The sequence below is a fragment of the Triturus cristatus genome, chromosome 3_1 (assembly GCF_964204655.1).
Source record: "Triturus cristatus chromosome 3_1, aTriCri1.1, whole genome shotgun sequence".
Lineage (NCBI taxonomy): Eukaryota > Metazoa > Chordata > Amphibia > Caudata > Salamandridae > Triturus > Triturus cristatus.
In genome coordinates this window covers 19,806,429-19,825,626 of record NC_140583.1, presented here as the reverse complement: position 1 = coordinate 19,825,626, position 19,198 = coordinate 19,806,429, and the positions used below count along the sequence as shown (strand labels likewise).

General features: G+C 52.3%; 1 protein-coding gene across 1 annotated transcript in view; it reads left to right on the top strand.

Annotated features, from left to right (window-relative positions):
• Positions 1-399: 399 nt before the first annotated feature.
• The window catches only part of LOC146859616 (uncharacterized), a 398,593-nt gene continuing 379,794 nt past the window's right edge, over positions 400-19,198 (top strand). The window contains exon 1 of the mRNA XM_085646633.1: positions 400-511. The gene's annotated coding sequence lies outside the window, so the exon portion shown is untranslated. The remainder of the gene's footprint in view (positions 512-19,198) is intronic.

Here is a 19,198-nt window from a genome sequence, read left to right as displayed (position 1 = left end):
ACCATAAGGGGTTGTTTGGACTGATACAAGGTGCCCACTAGAACTAGTGGACAGCATATATCAGGCCACCTTCTCACAGTGCAGCTGTAGCTCAGTGCTCCCGCCCTTGCCACAGTCTTGTGGTCTGCACCGCTTTCACCAGCACTTATGGTTCTCTGAGTTCTTGCCCTTGCACTAGTGCTGTGGGTCAGTGCTGCTGCCTTTGTGTGTGTTCCTATCTTTGCAGGAGGGTGCAGCTGTAGCTCCGCGCTCCCTCCCTTGCCCCAGTCCTGTGGTCTGCACGCCTTTCACCTGCATGTGTTTCCTGGTGCTCGGAGCAGGTAGGGCCTGTTGTCCTGCGCGGTGGGCGTGGTTTCATTTGCCTGGTTTGTTCATCTGTAATCCTGAACCTGCGGAAGTGAGTGGAGCGAGGAACTGGCAGCCGAGCAGGCGGTGCTGCTCAGGCACAGCGGGATCATCTCACCAGTGAATGACGCTTCTTTCGAGGGCCCGACCCTCCTGTAACGCTCAGGTCAGTGAACAGCCAATTAAGGCCTTACTGAGATCTTCATTAATATACCGAGGTCACGACCCTGCTGAAGCCCTCGGCTCAAAAATGCTTCAAAGCCAGAACACTGCGAGGGCAGCTTCAAGCTGAAAGAGTTAATACCAAGGGGGGACCTCGACAAGCGTCACAAGTCTCTCACACCCTCAAAGAGTGTCACAAGTCTCTCACACCCTCAAAGAATGTCACAAGTCTCTCAGACCCTCAAAGATTGTCACAAGTCTCTCACACCCTCAAAGATTGTCACAAGTCTCTCAGACCCTCAAAGATTGTCACAAGTCTCTCACACCCTCAAAGATTGTCACAAGTCTCTCACACCCTCAAAGAAAGTCACAAGTCTCTCAGACCCTCAAAGATTGTCACAAGTCTCTCACACCCTCAAAGATTGTCACAAGTCTCTCAGACCCTCAAAGATTGTCACAAGTCTCTCAGACCCTCAAAGATTGTCACAGGTCTCTCACACCCTCAAAGATTGTCACACGTCTCTCACACCCTCAAAGAGTGTCACAGGTCTCTCAGACCCTCAAAGATTGTCACAAGTCTCACACCCTCAAAGAGTGTTACAAGTCTCTCACACCCTCAAAGAGTGTCATAGGTCTCTCAGACCCTCAACGAGTGTCACAAGTCTCTCACACCCTCAAAGATTGTCACCAGTCTCTCACACCCTCAAAGAGTGTCATAGGTCACTCAGACCCTCAATGGGTGTCACAAGTCTCTGAAACCTTCAAAGAGTGTCACAGGTCTCTCAGACCCTCAAAGATTGTCACACGTCTCTCACACCCTCAAAGAGTGTCACAGGTCTCTCAGACCCTCAAAGATTGTCACAAGTCTCACACCCTCAAAGAGTGTTACAAGTCTCTCACACCCTCAAAGAGTGACATAGGTCTCTCAGACCCTCAACGAGTGTCACAAGTCTCTCACACCCTCAAAGATTGTCACCAGTCTCTCACACCCTCAAAGAGTGTCATAGGTCACTCAGACCCTCAACGGGTGTCACAAGTCTCTGAAACCTTCAAAGAGTGTCACAGGTCTCTCAGACCCTCAAAGAGTGTCACAAGTCTCTCACACCCTCAAAGAGTGTCACAAGTCTCTCACACCCTCAAAGAATGTCACAAGTCTCTCAGACCCTCAAAGATTGTCACAAGTCTCTCACACCCTCAAAGATTGTCACAAGTCTCTCAGACCCTCAAAGATTGTCACAAGTCTCTCAGACCCTCAAAGATTGTCACAGGTCTCTCAGACCCTCAAAGATTGTCACAAGTCTCACACCCTCAAAGAGTGTTACAAGTCTCTCACACCCTCAAAGAGTGTCATAGGTCTCTCAGACCCTCAACGAGTGTCACAAGTCTCTCACACCCTCAAAGATTGTCACCAGTCTCTCACACCCTCAAAGAGTGTCATAGGTCACTCAGACCCTCAACGGGTGTCACAAGTCTCTGAAACCTTCAAAGAGTGTCACAGGTCTCTCAGACCCTCAAAGATTGTCACACGTCTCTCACACCCTCAAAGAGTGTCACAGGTCTCTCAGACCCTCAAAGATTGTCACAAGTCTCACACCCTCAAAGAGTGTTACAAGTCTCTCACACCCTCAAAGAGTGTCATAGGTCTCTCAGACCCTCAACGAGTGTCACAAGTCTCTCACACCCTCAAAGATTGTCACCAGTCTCTCACACCCTCAAAGAGTGTCATAGGTCACTCAGACCCTCAACGGGTGTCACAAGTCTCTGAAACCTTCAAAAAGTGTCACAGGTCTCTCAGACCCTCAAAGAGTGTCACAAGTCTCTCACACCCTCAAAGAGTGTCACAAGTCTCTCACACCCTCAAAGAATGTCACAAGTCTCTCAGACCCTCAAAGAGTGTCACAGGTCTCTCATGCCCTCAAAGAGTGTCACAGGTCTCTCGGACCCTCAAAGAGTGTCACAAGTCTCTCACACCCTCAAAGATTGTCACAAGTCTCTCACACCCTCAAAGATTGTCACACGTCTCTCACACCCTCAAAGAGTGTCACAGGTCTCTCAGACCCTCAAAGAGTGTCACAAGTCTCTCACACCATCAAAGAGTGTAGTTCTCTCAGACCCTCAAAGAGTGTCACAAGTCTTTCACATCCTCAAAGCATGTCACAAGTTCTCAGACCCTCAAAGAGTGTCACAGGTCTCTCATGCCCTCAAAGAGTGTCACAGGTCTCTCGGACCCTCAAAGAGTGTCACAAGTCTCTCAGACCCTCAAAGATTGTCACAAGTCTCACACACCGTCAAAGAGCGTCACAGGTCTCTCAGACCCTCAAAGACTGTCACAAGTCTCTCACACCCTCAAAGAGTGTCACATGTTCTCAGACCCTCAAAGAGTGTCACAGGTCTCTCATGCCCTCAAAGAGTGTCACAGGTCTCTCAGACTCTCAAAGAGTGTCACAGGTCTCTCATGCCCTCAAAGAGTGTCGGAAGCCTCTCAGGCTCTCACGAGTGCCACAAGTCTCTCAGACTCTCACAAGTGGCACAAGTCTCTCTGGCCCTAAAAAGTGTCGCAAGCCTCTCAGACTCTCAGGAGTGTCAAAAGTCTCTCAGACTCTCAGTAGTGTCACATGTCTCTCAGGCTCTCACGAGTGTCACAAGTCTGTCAGACTCTCAGGAGTGTCGCAAGTCTCTCAGACTCCCAGGAGTGTCACAAGTCTCTCAGACCCTCAAAGAGTGTCACAAGTCTCTCAGACCCTCAAAGAGTGTCACAAGTCTCTCACACCCTCAAAGAGTGTCACAAGTTCTCAGACCCTCAAAGAGTGTCACAAGTCTCTCAGACCAAGTCTCTCCGACCCTCAAAGAGTGTCACAAGTCTCTCAGGCCCTCAAAGAGTATCAAGAGTCTCTCAGACCCTCAAAGAGTGTCAAGTCTCTCAGACACTTAAAGAGTACCACAAGTGTCTCAGACCCTATAAGAGTGTCAAAAATGATTCAGACCCTCAAAGAGTGTCACCAGTCTCTCAGACCCTCAAAGAGTGTCACCAGTCTCTCAGACCCTCAAATAGTGTCACCAGTCTCTCAGACGCTTAAAGAGTATCACCAGTCTCTCAGGAGTGTCACGAGGCCCCAGGTATGCTGTCAGGGGACTCTCAGACACTGTCACAAGGCCCCCAGTACGCTGTCAGGTGACCCTCAAGTCAGTCAAAGTCTCCCAAACTCTCAAAGAGTGTCACAAGTGTCTCAGACCCTCAAAGAATGTCACAAGTCTCTGAGGCGGTCAAAGAGTTTCACAAATGGCTCAAACCCCCAAAGAGTGTCACAAGTGTCTCAGACCCTCAAAGAATGTCACAAGTCTCTGAGGCGGTCAAAGAGTTTCACAAATGGCTCAAACCCCCAAAGAGTGTCACAAGTGTCTCAGACCCTCAAAGAATGTCACAAGTCTCTGAGGTGGTCAAAGAGTTTCACAAATGGCTCAAACCCCCAAAGAGTGTCACAAGTGTCTCAGACCCTCAAAGAATGTCACAAGTCTCTGAGGCGGTCAAAGAGTTTCACAAATGGCTCAAACCCCCAAAGAGTGTCACAAGTGTCTCAGACCCTCAAAGAATGTCACAAGTCTCTGAGGCGGTCAAAGAGTTTCACAAATGGCTCAAACCCCCAAAGAGTGTCACAAGTCTCTCAGGCCCTGAAAGAGTGTCAAAAGTCTCCCATTTCCTCAAAGAGTTTCATACGTCTCCCAGGCCCTCAAAGGGTGTCATAAGTGTCTCATCTCTCTGTCAAGTGACACGCAGACAGTGTCACAAGGCCCCCAGTACGCTGTCATGGGACTCTCAAAGACTGTCAGAAGTCTCTCAGACCCTCAACGACAGTCATAAGTCTGTCAGCTCCCTATGAGGTGACCCACCAGAGAGTGTCATAAGACCTCTGAACACTGTCTAAGGACTCTCACGAAGTATCACAAGACCCTCACTACAATGTGAGAGGACCCTCAGCCAGGATCACAAGACCTTCAGTACACTGCAAAGGGATCTTCATGAGTGCTTCAGCTCAGTACACTATCAGGGGACCCTAAAAGAGTGTCATGCCCTCAGTACACTATCAGGGGACCCTAAAAGAGTGTCATGCCCTCAGTACACTATCAGGGGACCCTAAAAGAGTACCAAGACCCTCAGTACACTATCAGGGGACCCTAAAACAGTGTCATGCCCTCAGTACACTATCAGGTGACCCCAAAACAGTGTCATAAGCTTCCCAGGACACAGTGATATGACCCTTTAAGAGTGGGACATGAGCCTCAGAACACTGAAACAGTGTCATGCACTCAGTACACTATCAGGGGACCCTAAAAGAGTGTCAAGAACCTCAGTACACTATCGGGGGACCCTAAAAGAATGTCAAGACCCTCAGTACACTATCAGGGGATGCTAAAACAATGTCATGCCCTCAGTACACTATCAGGGGACCCTAAAAGAGTGTCATGCCCTCAGTACACTATCAGGGAACCCTAAAAGAGTGTCATGCCCTCAGTACACTATCAGGGAACCCTAAAAGAGTGTCATGCCCTCAGTACACTATCGGGGGACCCTAAAAGAGTGTCATGCCCTCAGTACACTATCAGCAGACCCTAAAACAGTGTCAAGAACATCAGTACACTACCAGGGGACCCTAAAATAGTGCCATGCCCTAAATACACTATAAGGGGACCCTAAAAGAGTGTCAGGACCCTCAGTACACACAAACAGTGTCATAAGCCTCCCAGGACACAGTGATATGACCCTTTAAGAGTGGGACATGAGCCTCCGTACACTCTCTGGGGACCCCCGAGTTTGACATGAGCCTCCGTACACTCTCTGGGGACCCTCGAAGTGGGACATGAGCCTCAGTACACTCTCTGGGGACCCTCGAAGTGGGACATGAGCCTCCGAACACTCTCTTGGGGCTCTCAGAGTGTGACATGACCCTCAGTACACTGTCAGCGGACTCTCAGAGGTGGTCTTAGATTTTCAGTACAAAGTCAGGGGACCCTTAAAGAGCGTGACATGACCCCGCACACTCTCTGAGATATCACAAGACCCTGGGTGCTCTCTCACAGTACTCTCAGAGAGTGTTAGGAGACTCTCAGTAATGCCAGGGGGCCCTTATTGAAATGCTAAAGACAATCAGTACAGTGCTAGAGACTGTTAACCATTAATAGTGCAGCGGGTGAAGTGGCACCAGGGCCTAAGGGTGAGAGAGGCCCACCCCACCCCAATCAGTATCTTTTTTTAATTAATAAACTTGGGGCGGTGGATATTTCTTTGCTTGTATTAATGACCTGGCACCCTTGCTGGCGACTGCCCATAGCAATCCCAGCAGACACTCAGTGTCACCAGCACCTCATTATAACCCTAGTATAATGTCAGAGGAGCCCCAGAAGAGTGGTAGGGGTAGGGTTGTCAGTTGTCCATCTCACCAGGGACCATATACTCCCTTAAAGGATTCACTATTACAAATGAGCCTTATGAGGCGCCAGGTACTTCTGAGCTGTGCACAAACAGCTCAACATTCAGAGCCGGGAAGAAAGGACGGAGCGAATCAGGGGTGAACGCCTATGAAAAATCTAGAGATTGACTGAACTTAGAATGGATCTGTTGGGCAGATTCAGGTCTTGAAAATATATGTCTGCCTTAGAGCAGCTGTGACCATCGCAGCCATGTTTTCCTGCTCACACTGACCGTGTCTACAGAAAGTGCCTGTCTACGGTGTTTCAAGCCGCTCGTTCACATTTTGGCTGCTGAGATGGAAAGTGTTGATTGGGTTTCTCAGCTGACAAAGTTTACATTCTTGTTACATTTGGAGACCCTCTTCTTTTCTCGTCACCTCAGACCCCAGCACCTGTATCCTCGCTTTGTTTCACACTGTCACGTGGGGCCCATTGTGTGAGAAGTTGGCCTGGCATATGCTGGTCACTAGTTATAGTGGCCACCTTGCACCAGTCCAATTCGACTCTTGTGGTAGATAGGTTTAAGACAACCTTTTAAAGAAAGCTATCCTAGTGGTATCTGTGGAGAGTAGCCTTCAGGCTAAGTCTCTGAGGAATGTAAAGCAGCTTGTTTTACCTTATAATTTCTTGAATTACCAAATGAAAAGACACCACACAGGTATATATATCAAATATATATGTATTTATTTCTAAATATACTCTACTAATCTATTTATGAGATTAGAGCCAGGTAAACATTCAAAAGATCAACAGTTCTCAATAATTAAGCACAAATATGGCTGTAGCCCTAGGGGCGTACCAGACCATATACTAAAAAAATGGTGTAACAAACTCGACTTGCGAAATGAAGAAGCCTAGGGCCTTGGGAATCGCTGGGGCTTCACTTCTGCAGTGTTAGCAGGTAAGTAATCAGCCCACAGGAGACGTGTGCAGTGTCTAAACACACACGCGGGTTTCCTAAACGTTTCAATGGCAAATGTCGCGGTTTGTAAATTACAGTTTTAGGACACTTCGCAAAAGTCAACAAGCAAGCAACTTACAGGGTAAGTATTTCGAGGGCCAACACACACTTGGGCACCGGAGTGCACGAGTTACCTCACCCAGGGAAGCTGGGTGCATAGGTGTCCTTTGGTGTCCGGTCGCGATGCTGTTTTCAATGGAGATCACTGAAGACTTGCTACTTGTGACGACTGGAGAGGTGTCCGTTCGAATCTGAAGATGGATTAGAGTTGCAGGAGACCTAGAAATTGAGGGGACAGAGTTCAGAGTCACTTGCCAGTGACCGGTGGCCAGCAAGATGGATGACCACAGCTGTCCCGTCTCTTCAGGTCGACGATGGTGTTTTGTCTCTTCGCTCACGAGGTCCAGGAGGGATCGACGATGACCAGCAGCTGGATTCGAGAGGTCCCACAACGTCTGCAGCTGTCGACGGTGTCGGCACCCGGATTGGAGCCAACAAGCCTTGGCAACCGCAAGTCTCGTGTGGAGTGAAGATTGGCAATGGTGCAGACCAGCAAGGTCTGATGGACTTACCCAGCAAGGGTAAGTGAGGGCAGGCCTAGAGCAACCAGGCGAGCCCTTGAAGTTGATGTGGAAGTCTTCAGGTGAGTTACTAGCCAACGGGCAAGCAACCGCAAAGACGCCTTTGCAGGAAAAGTTTAACAACAGCCCACGGTCACTCGGGACGGGGTAGGCCACTGAATTTCGGTACTAGACCTGCTAGGGACTTGGACAACAAGTGGTCCAAAGCACAACTTCGTTGGACGTAGATTAGGGCTTGCACTCGAAATCAGTGCACGGTTCCCTGGTATTGCTGCTCCTCATCACTCGTGGGGTCCAGATGCCACAGCTTCGCTGGGGACTCAAAATGGCCGTCGAGAGGTCAGGAAATCTGCTTCAGGGGATGCAAGGACTTCGGGCTCCGGCGGGAGCGGTAAAGTTTGCAACCGTTGTAGAAGAGTTTTGGTGCCTACCAAGCAGGGGAGTCACTCCTTGACTCCAAGGGAGATTCTTCAGTCTTCCAGAGATAGAGGAACGTCGAAGGGCCAGGATTCTTCTTTGTAGAGCGTTGTCCAGGTGTAATCTAAGTTGCATTGGCAAGCTTTGGTATCTTATAGTGAAAAGATGGGAGGGACTAGCTCTATGACCACTCCTCTAGGAGGGTCAGGGTAGTGGGTGGTCCAGTTTCGTGCCAGAGCAGGGGCAGGTAGCCCCTGAACTGGTTTGAGCTGGCATATGCACAGAGGAGCCTACTGCTCCCCCAGTGCAGGACTTCAAAGCACTCTAAGAGTGCACCCACCCAGCTCCAATACACTAAATCCTGTCTGGGAGGTGGTGACCCTTTGTTGGGCTCCCTCCACTGTGAGTTTCGGTCAGCAGCAGGAGGGCAGCCCGGTGTCTGTGCTGGTGGCATCCATTTTGTGATGCCAGGGCTCTAGAAGATTTCTACCGTGTAGTACAGTGGGTACATGTCGTCCCCTCTAGAAGGGTGGGATCCTACTCCCACACCAGTTACTGGTGTGGGGGTAGGATTCCAAGTTGTTTGACACCAAACACAACATGTTTTGATGCAGTCATTCCAAAGTTAGCATTTACCGCGAGGTTATAATGCACTTAAGAATATATGGTTTAACCGCATCCACAAACAGCAGCAGAGAATAGACTCTGCCAGCTGCAGAGGGGTCCTGCTCAGGCAGAAGCACCCCCTCACATAGTAAACCAAGCACCCTGCCCTTGGGATTGATAGGGCCTACCATAGGGGTGACTGATAGGTTTATATGTGTGTGTATGGTGAGATATAGGAACCTATACCTCAGTGAGGAGTGCTAACACTACCTCACACAGGCTGCAGTAGGAGGCCTGTGGTGTTAGATTGTGAGTGCTTCCCAGGGGTGGCATAATACATGCTGCAGCCCCTGGTAGGCCTGTGAAGTACCAATGCCCTAGGTACCTAAGGTACCATATACTAGGGGCTCATAAGGTACCACAGTATCCAACCACTAGTGCATCTAATATGCACACCAAGTTGTTTAGAGAGATCAGTTAGACTGGGGCCCCGATTAGCAGGGACCCAGCCAGACTATAGCCAGAAACCAGTGTGTACATCAGAAAAAAGTGGGGGCAACACAAGTGCAGATCCTACTCTCCTACAAATTGAAGCCTGTGTTTGTGATCCTATGGGCTAGTGCTTGCCTTTGCTTAGGGGATGCTCCCCTGTTATAGGGTTGCTGGGACCTCATAAACCGCTAAATCTCTGCTTCAATCACACACAATGTATATGTTTCTTTTCATACTTATCCACTCCAGACTTCAATTGACATTCCTGCAGGTTCTCTTCGACGGTCCATGAGGTGGGGTCACCTGTGGCTCAAAGACAAGACACCAGTAGTATCTTCCGAGAGACATTCTATAGTAACCTCAACTCATCTTGCGGCGGACTCTCTTAAAGGCAGGATAGCCTTCCTATGGCTAAGGTGGCCGTTGTGTGGACATTCCCAGTTGGAGGTGGTCGCTGGAAAGTAGGATTTTGTGCTCTGTCCCGAGAGTGATGAGTATGCACGGTGGGCTTCCACACCCAGAGCTTACACCGTCACCAATGCTAGCTTAGGAGGTCTTGCTTTCTTGAAGGCTGGTGTTTTGAGGAGAAAGACTGCACTTCAGAGGTCTCCTGATCCCCCTGAGATGGTTCTCAGCTAGATATTTCGGTGAGTTTTCGTGGCTCCACCTATGGACAGTGCAGGTCTCTTGAGTCAGCGTCTCATATCCACCGGAAGCTGGTCGAGTGCACACAGAATGGAAGTAATGTGGTCAGATCTTCGGCACCAGACTGATCAGGCGTGCAGCAGCCTTAAGAGGCGCATGTACAAGACCTAGTTTGGTTTTCGGGAAACCAACCCGAAGGAATAAGCTGCAGTGAAGTCTAGAGAGGACGAGCGCTTGCACCATGGTTTTAGAGTGGTCTCTACGGATAAAGGACTTCTGCCTCAGAGGTGTTTGATTTAGAAATGTGTGTCAGGATTGGTGTTCTCCACAGAAGGCCTTCCATACCAATCCCCAACTTACTCCCAAATGTTGCTTGGAAATGGTGATAGAAGCCCGTTTCCAAATGTCTACCGAGAGCGACAGAGAGGTGGAAGGGCAGAAAGCAGAAGAGCGGGTCTTGACTCAGCTACCGCTGAACCATGAAATTCACAGCCTGGGATGTATGGTGTGCAGTGTGTGTGGGGTATCACAAAGCAGGACCGGGGGACCTCTGCAGGCAATGTGCTGCAAAACATGCCAGACCATGCAATTACTTCTGAACTGAACCATCTACCCAGTCAACATAGAACTGGCCGGTTGTTTCAGGTCTTACCTGCTTCTCCAAAGAATAGGCGATGACGAGCTCACGGGTAACCGGGATATTATCATCAAATACCGAAGAAGCAGGACCGAACTCTACAAAACAGGTAAAGGAGGAAACAAGGTGCACAACAATGACAAGTGGGGGTCTTACCACTCAGGAAAGCTGCTAAGCAAGTTGTTCATTGTTGACCCTGTCCTCATAGCCCCAGAACCTTATCTAGGCTACCTCCTTCCTGAGCGGTGTCTCCTGTGTCCCAGCCATAATCTGAGTCCCAGCCTCCACCGCCTCTCTCCACCTCTTCCACTGACCTGCCACTGTACTAGTCTTGCTTCTACTACACCTTAATGGTAACTCCTTTCCAATACTTACAGCGGAAGGCAGCAGGCTACGATGTGATGGAGAGTGAATCCATACCGCGGGCTCCTTTCACTAGCGTTGTGATCTTAGCATGCATGTTGCGGTGTTTGTTGAGGATTTAAAACCTGAGGATTTGGCGTTTTTCATCATGGTCGCTTTGCCAGCCCCAGGTTTGTTGCTTTCTTCCATCCTGGTGGGTTTGCCATCCTGGTGTGCTTGCCGGCCCCAGGTTTGTTGCTTCCTTCCATCCTAGTGGGTTTGCCGTCCTGGTGGGTTTACCGGCCCCAGGTGTGTTGCTTTCTTCCATCCTGGTGGGTTTACCGTCCCCAGGTGTGTTGCTTTCTTTCATCCTGGTGGGTTTGCCATCCTGGTGGGTTTGCCATCCTGGTGGGCTTGCCGGCCCCAGGTTTGTTGCTTCCTTCCATCCTAGTGGGTTTGCCGTCCTGGTGGGTTTGCCGGCCCCAGGTTTGTTGCTTTCTTTCATCCTGGTGGGTTTGCCGTCCTGGTGGGTTTGCCGGCCCCAGGTTTGTTGCTTCCTTCCATCCTAGTGGGTTTGCCGTCCTGGTGGGTTTACCGGCCCCAGGTGTGTTGCTTTCTTCCATCCTGGTGGGTTTACCGTCCCCAGGTGTGTTGCTTTCTTTCATCCTGGTGGGTTTGCCATCCTGGTGGGTTTGCCATCCTGGTGGGCTTGCCGGCCCCGGGTTTGGTGCTTCCTTCCATCCTAGTGGGTTTGCCGTCCTGGTGGGTTTGCCGGCCCCGGGTTTGGTGCTTCCTTCCATCCTAGTGGGTTTGTCGTCCTGGTGGGTTTGCCAGCCCCAGGTTTGTTGCTTTCTTCCGTCCTGGTGGGTTTGCCGGCCCCAGGTTTGTTGCTTTCTTCCATCCTGGTGGGTTTGCCGTCCTGGTGGGTTTGCCAGCCCCAGGTTTGTTGCTTTCTTCCGTCCTGGTGGGTTTGCCGGCCCCAGGTTTGTTGCTTTCTTCCATCCTGGTGGGTTTGCTGTCCTGGTGGGTTTGCCGGCCCCAGGTTTGTTGCTTCCTTCCATCCTTCTGGGTTTGCCGTCCTGGTGGGTTTGCCGGCCCCAGGTTTGTTGCTTTCTTCCATCCTAGTGGGTTTGCCGTCCTGGTGGGTTTGCCGGCCCCAGGTTTGTTGCTTTCTTTCACCCTGGTGGGTTTGAACCAGAGTGAAGTATTTGAAGGAGAGAGGAGAAGATTCTCTTTCTGTAGGCTTCAGTCTGAGGTGATGTTGAGACATCCAGGGTTGGAGGTTTTTTATGATGTTACTCAGGGCTACGATGTCATCTGTAGATGTGTCTTTTAGGCAAGCTGGTCTCTTTGACGTGTAGACCCAAAACTTTGATTTCTTTGTTTGACGCAAGCTAAAGGTTTCAGCCTAATGAAAGGTGACCTAAAGTAGGAGTTGCTGGGACGAGTCTACTGGAATTAGCTCCTCATCTTTAATAATGTTTTTTTGGGCTATCAGGAGGTCATGAATTGAGCCTTTCACATGTGAGGGTGATGGGCAGAATCGTGCACAGTTGTTAGTGGTCAAAAAGACGACACCTTTCGCAACTCCCTAGCACAGATTGAAATCACCTAAAAATATATTTTTGCAGCCGAGTTCATTCTCTCTGCTAGAAGTTCAATCAGCTGTTCTACCAGCAGAGAGTTATCGACATGAGGTGGTAGATGCTAGTAATTAATTACCTTACTTTCTAATTGTTTTTAACCTCAACTGATTGGCATTGAAAGGATGGAAATTGATGGGTTCTAGTAGATATGCAGTTGGCGGATGGTTGTGCATCAATGTAGAGCCTTCATCGGGTTTAGCCCCCTAATATAGGTGCATTGTCAAGTCACCGGAGGAAGTCTCGCATTGGAGTACTCCATTAGCCAGAATCACGTCTTCAACTATCCTGAGGTTTGTAGACGATGGTTGGAAGGGGATCTACAGTCGTGCTGAATGCATCTGAGAGAGACGGACTCCTCTGTGGCCATGTGTGTTGCTGAACTAGGCGGTTGCATGAGGCCACCAGAGTTCAGGGTCCCACTGTTGTGGTGTGGTTGATCACTGCTTGCTGATGGGGTCCAAGGATCTATGATGCAGTTAGATCAATGATCTCTTCCTTTATGGATGGGTCTCTGGCTGATGTTCTCTGTTATGTTGAGGGACGGTTTTCGCATTTGCTAAAGCCGAGTCATGCAAAGAGCTGGTCCTTTGTGGTCCCTTATCGGACTTTGTAGGGCCACTGTACGTTTGTTTATTGTGTATGGAAGTGGACTAGACATTTTATCCTTGGAAGGGTTAAGTTTGTCATCAATGGATTTTACGTGTGCAGTTCATGCATGTACGTTTAGTGCCCAGATCCCTGGATGTTACTGGCCATTCGAGATACCTGGGGCAGAACCAACTATCTGGGTCAGCAGATGAAGGGAGACTGCGGATAACAATTGCATTGGAATATCATATGTAGGGCAGACTAGGGGGGTATGGGGAGAACTTGTGGGTGGGGTCAGCTTAAAAGTAAGTAAGGTAGGGATACCTGGTGATGACTGCTTCTCTTGCTTGAACGGGGAGGTTGGAGTCTGAATAATTGGGTCGAGTGAGCTCATTTCAGTATTACCAGAGGTCACTGAGTACAGTACTGGAGGACCCTCAGGACAGCGTCAACAGGAACCTCAGTGCAAGAGGAACCTCAACGGTGCACCAGATGACCTTCAGTGGCATGGGAGAAGACTGTGCAGTGTCCGGGGACCCTCAGTGGGATGGGAGAAGACTGTGCAGTGTCCGGGGACCCTCAGTGGAATGGGAGAAGACTGTGCAGTGTCCGAGGACACTCAGGACAGCGTCAAGAGGAACCTCAGTGCAAGAGGAACCTCAACAGCATACCAGGTGACCCTCAGTGGCATGGGAGAAGACTGCGCAGTGTCCGGGGACCCTCAGTGGGATGGGAGAAGACTGTGCAGTGTCCGGGGACCCTCAGTGGAATGGGAGAAGACTGTGCAGTGTCCGAGGACACTCAGGACAGCGTCAAGAGGAACCTCAGTGCAAGAGGAACCTCAACAGCGTACCAGGTGACCCTCAGTGGCATGGGAGAAGACTGTGCAGTGTCCGGGGACCCTCCGTGGGATGGGAGGGAGAAGACTGTGCAGTGTCTGAAGACCCTCAGGACAGCGTCAAGAGAAACCTCAGCCGCGCACCAGGTGACCCTCAGCGGCATGGGAGAAGACTGTGCAGTGTCCGAGGACCCTTAGGACAGCGTCAAGGGGAACCTCAGTGCAAGAGGAACCTCAACCGCGCACCAGGTGACCCTCAGTGGCATGCGAGAAGACTGTGCTGTGTCCGAGGACCCTCAGGACAGCGTCAAGAGGAACCTCAGTGCAAGAGGAACCTCACCCGCGCACCAGGTGACCCTCAGTGGCATGGGAGAAGACTGTGCAGTGTCCAAGGACCCTCAGGACAGCGTCAAGAGGAACCTCAGTGCAAGAGGAACCTCAACAGTGCACCAGGTGACCCTCAGTGACATGGGAGAAGACTGTGCTGTGTCCGAGGACCCTCAGGACAGCGTCAAGAGGAACCTCAGTGCAAGAGGAACCTCACCCGCGCACCAGGTGACCCTCAGTGGCATGGGAGAAGACTGTGCAGTGTCCGAGGACCCTCAGGACAGCGTCAAGAGGAACCTCAGTGCAAGAGGAACCTCAATTGCCCACCAGGTGACCCTCAGTGGGATGGGAGAAGACTGTGCAGTGTTCAAGGACCCTCAGAACAGCGTCAAGAGGAACCTCAGTGCAAGAGGAACTTCAACCGTGCACCAGGTGACCCTCGGTGGCACGGGAGAAGACTGTGCAGTGTCCGAGGACCCTCAGGACAGCGTCAAGCAGAACCTCAGTGCAAGTAGAAGAACCTCAACCACGCACCGGGTGACCCTCCGTGGGATGGGAGAAGACTGTGCAGTGTCCGGGGACCCTCAGTGGGATGGGAGGGAGAAGACTGTGCAGTGTCTGAAGACCCTCAGGACAGCGTCAAGAGGAACCTCAGTGCAAGAGGAACCTCACCCGCGCACCAGGTGACCCTCAGTGGCATGGGAGAAGACTGTGCAGTGTCCGAGGACACTCAGGACAGCGTCAAGAGGAACCTCAGTGCAAGAGGAACCTCAACAGCATACCAGGTGACCCTCAGTGGCATGGGAGAAGACTGCGCAGTGTCCGGGGACCCTCAGTGGGATGGGAGAAGACTGTGCAGTGTCCGGGGACCCTCAATGGAATGGGAGAAGACTGTGCAGTGTCCGAGGACACTCAGGACAGCGTCAAGAGGAACCTCAGTGCAAGAGGAACCTCAACAGCGTACCAGGTGACCCTCAGTGGCATGGGAGAAGACTGTGCAGTGTCCGGGGACCCTCCGTGGGATGGGAGGGAGAAGACTGTGCAGTGTCTGAAGACCCTCATGACAGCGTCAAGAGAAACCTCAGCCGCGCACCAGGTGACCCTCAGCGGCATGGGAGAAGACTGTGCAGTGTCCGAGGACCCTTAGGACAGCGTCAAGGGGAACCTCAGTGCAAGAGGAACCTCAACCGCGCACCAGGTGACCCTCAGTGGCATGCGAGAAGACTGTGCTGTGTCCGAGGACCCTCAGGACAGCGTCAAGAGGAACCTCAGTGCAAGAGGAACCTCACCCGCGCACCAGGTGACCCTCAGTGGCATGGGAGAAGACTGTGCAGTGTCCAAGGACCCTCAGGACAGCGTCAAGAGGAACCTCAGTGCAAGAGGAACCTCAACAGCGCACCAGGTGACCCTCAGTGACATGGGAGAAGACTGTGCTGTGTCCGAGGACCCTCAGGACAGCGTCAAGAGGAACCTCAGTGCAAGAGGAACCTCACCCGCGCACCAGGTGACCCTCAGTGGCATGGGAGAAGACTGTGCAGTGTCCGAGGACCCTCAGGACAGCGTCAAGAGGAACCTCAGTGCAAGAGGAACCTCAATTGCCCACCAGGTGACCCTCAGTGGGATGGGAGAAGACTGTGCAGTGTTCAAGGACCCTCAGAACAGCGTCAAGAGGAACCTCAGTGCAAGAGGAACTTCAACCGTGCACCAGGTGACCCTCAGTGGCACGGGAGAAGACTGTGCAGTGTCCGAGGACCCTCAGGACAGCGTCAAGCAGAACCTCAGTGCAAGTAGAAGAACCTCAACCACGCACCGGGTGACCCTCCGTGGGATGGGAGAAGACTGTGCAGTGTCCGGGGACCCTCAGTGGGATGGGAGGGAGAAGACTGTGCAGTGTCTGAAGACCCTCAGGACAGCGTCAAGAGAAACCTCAGCCGCGCACCAGGTGGCCCTCAGTGGGATGGGAGAAGACAGTGCAGTGTTCGAGGACCCTCAGGACAGCGTCAAGAGAAACCTCAACCGCGCACCAGGTGACCCTCAGCGGCATGGGAGAACACTGTGCAGTGTCCGAGGACCCTCTGGACAGCGTCAAGGGGAACCTCAGTGCAAGAGGAACCTCAACCGCGCACCAGGTGACCCTCAGTGGCATGCGAGAAGACTGTGCAGTGTCCGAGAACCCTCAGGACAGCGTCAAGAGGAACCTCAGTGCAACAGGAACCTCAACAGTGTACCAGGTGACCCTCAGTGGGATGGGAGAAGACTGTGCAGTGTCCGGGGACCCTCAGGACAGCGTCAAGAGGAACCTGAAACCGCGCACCAGGTGACCGTCAGTGGCATGTGAGAAGACTGTGCAGTGTCTGAGGACCCTCAGGACAGCATCAACAGGAACCTGAACCGCGCACCAGGTGACCCTCAGTGGCATGGGAGAAGACTGTGCAGTGTCCGAGGACCCTCAGGACAGCGTCAAGAGGAACCTCAGTGCAAGTAGAGGAACCTCACCCACGCACTGGGTGACCCTCCGTGGGATGGGAGAAGACTGTGCAGTGTCCGAGGACCCTCAGGACAGCGTCAAGAGGAACCTCAACCGCGCACCAGGTGACCCTCAGTGGCATGGGAGAAGACTGTGCAGTGTCCGAGGACCCTCAGGACAGCGTCAAGAGGAACCTCAGTGCAAGAGGAACCTCAACAGCGTACCAGGTGACCCTCAGTGGCATGGGAGAAGACTGTGCAGTGTCCGAGGACCCTCGGGACAGCGTCAAGAGGAACCTCACCGCGCACCAGGTGACCCTCAGTGGGATGGGAGAAGACTGTGCAGTGTCCAAGGACCCTCAGGACAGCATCAAGAGGAACCTCAGTGCAAGAGAAACCTCAACCGCCAACCAGGTGACCCTCAGTGGCACGGGAGAAGACTGTGCAGTGTCCGGGGACCCTCAGAACAGCGTCAAGCGGAACCTCAGTGCAAGAGGAACCTCAACCGTGCACCAGGTGACCTTCAGTGGCATGGGAGAAGACTGTGCAGTGTCCGGGGACCCTCTGTGGGATGGGAGAAGACTGTGCAGTGTCCGAGGACCCTCAGGACAGCATCAAGAGGAACCTCAGTGCAAGTAGAGGAACCTCAACCACGCACCGGGTGACCCTCCGTGGGATGGGAGAAGACTGTGCAGTGTCCGAGGACCCTCAGGACAGCGTCAAGAGGAACCTCAACCACGCACCAGGTGACCCTCAGTGGCATGGGAGAAGACTGTGCAGTGTCTGAGGACCCTCAGGACAGCGTCAAGAGGAACCTCAGTGCAAGAGGAACCTCAACCGCCCACCAGGTGACCCGCAGTGAGATGGGAGAAGACTGTGCAGTGTCCAAGGACCCTCAGGACAGTGTCAAGAGGAACCTCAGTGCAAGAGGAACTTCAACCGTGCACCAGGTGACCCTCAGTGGCACGGGAGAAGACTGTGCAGTGTCCGAGGACCCTCAGGACAGCATCAAACGGAACCTCAGTGCAAGTAGAAGAACCTCAACCACGCACCGGGTGACCCTCCATGGGATGGGAGGAGACTGTGCAGTGTCCGAGGACCCTCAGTGGGATGGGAGGGAGAAGACTGTGCAGTGTCTGAAGACCCTCAGGACAGCGTCAAGAGAAACCTCAGCCGCGCACCAGGTGGCCCTCAGTGGGATGGGAGAAGACTGTGCAGTGTGCGAGGACCCTCAGGACAGCGTCAGGAGGAACCTCAACACGCACCAGGTGACCCTCAGTGGCATGCGAGAAGACTGTGCAGTGTCCGAGGACCCTCAGGACAGCGTCAAGAGGAACCTCAGTGCAAAAGGAACCTTAACAGCGTACCAGGTGACCCTCAGTGGCATGGGAGAAAACTGTGCAGTGTCCGAGGACCCTCATGACAGCATCAAGAGGAACCTCAACCGCGCACCAGGTGACCCTCAGTGGGATGGGAGAAGACTGTGCAGTGTCCGAGGACCCTCAGGACAGCGTCAAGAGGAACCTCAGTGCAAGAGGAACCTCAACCGTGCACCAGGTGACCCTCAGTGAGATGGGAGAAGACTGTGCAGTGTCCGAGGACCCTCAGGACAGTGTCAAGAGGAACCTCAGTGCAAGAGGAACCTCACCAGCGCACCAGGTGACCCTCAGTGGCATGGGAGAAGACTGTGCTGTGTCCGAGGACCCTCAGGACAGCGTCAAGAGGAACCTCAGTGCAAGAGGAACCTCAACCGCGCACCAGGTGACCCTCAGTGGCATATGGGAGAAGACTGTGCAGTGTCCGAGGACCCTCAGGACAGCGTCAAGAGGAACCTCAGTGCAAGATGAACCTCAAACAACACAGCAGGTGACCCTCAGTGGGATGGGAGAAGACTGTGCATTGTCCAAGGACCCTCAGAACAGCGTCAAGAGGAACATCAGTGCAAGTAGAGGAACTTCAACCGCGCACCAGGTGACCCTCAGTGGCATGGGAGAAGACTGTGCAGTGTCCGAGGACCCTCAGGACAGCGTCAAGAGGAACCTCAGTGCAAGAGGAACCTCAACCGTGCACCAGGTGACCCTCAGTGGGATGGGAGAAGACTAGGCAGTGTCCGAGGACCCTCAGGACAGTGTCAAGAGGAACCTCAGTGCAAGAGGAACCTCAACAACGCACGAGGTGACCCTTAGTGGCATGGGAGAAGACACTGCTGTGTCCGAGGACCCTCAGGACAGAGTCAAGAGGAACCTCAGTGCAAGAGGAACCTCAACCGCGCACCAGGTGAATCTCAGTGGCATGGGAGAAGACTGTGCAGTGTCCGAGGACCCTCAGGACAGCGTCAAGAGGAACCTCAGTGCAAGAGGAACCTCAACCGTGCACCAGGTGACCCTCAGTGGCATGGGAGAAGACTGTGCAGTGTCCGGGGACCCTCAGGACAGCGTCAAAAGGAACCTCAGTGCAAGAGTGTAGGAGAGTAGGATCTGCACTTATGTTGCCTCCACTTTTTTCTGATGTATACACTGGTTTCTGGCTATAGTCTGGCTGGGTCCCTGCTAATCAGGGCCCCAGTCTCACTGATCTCTCTAAAACAACTTGGTGTGCATATTAGATGCACTAGTGATTGGATACGGTGGTACCTTATGAGCCCTAGTATATATCGTGCCATAGGTACCTAGGGCATTG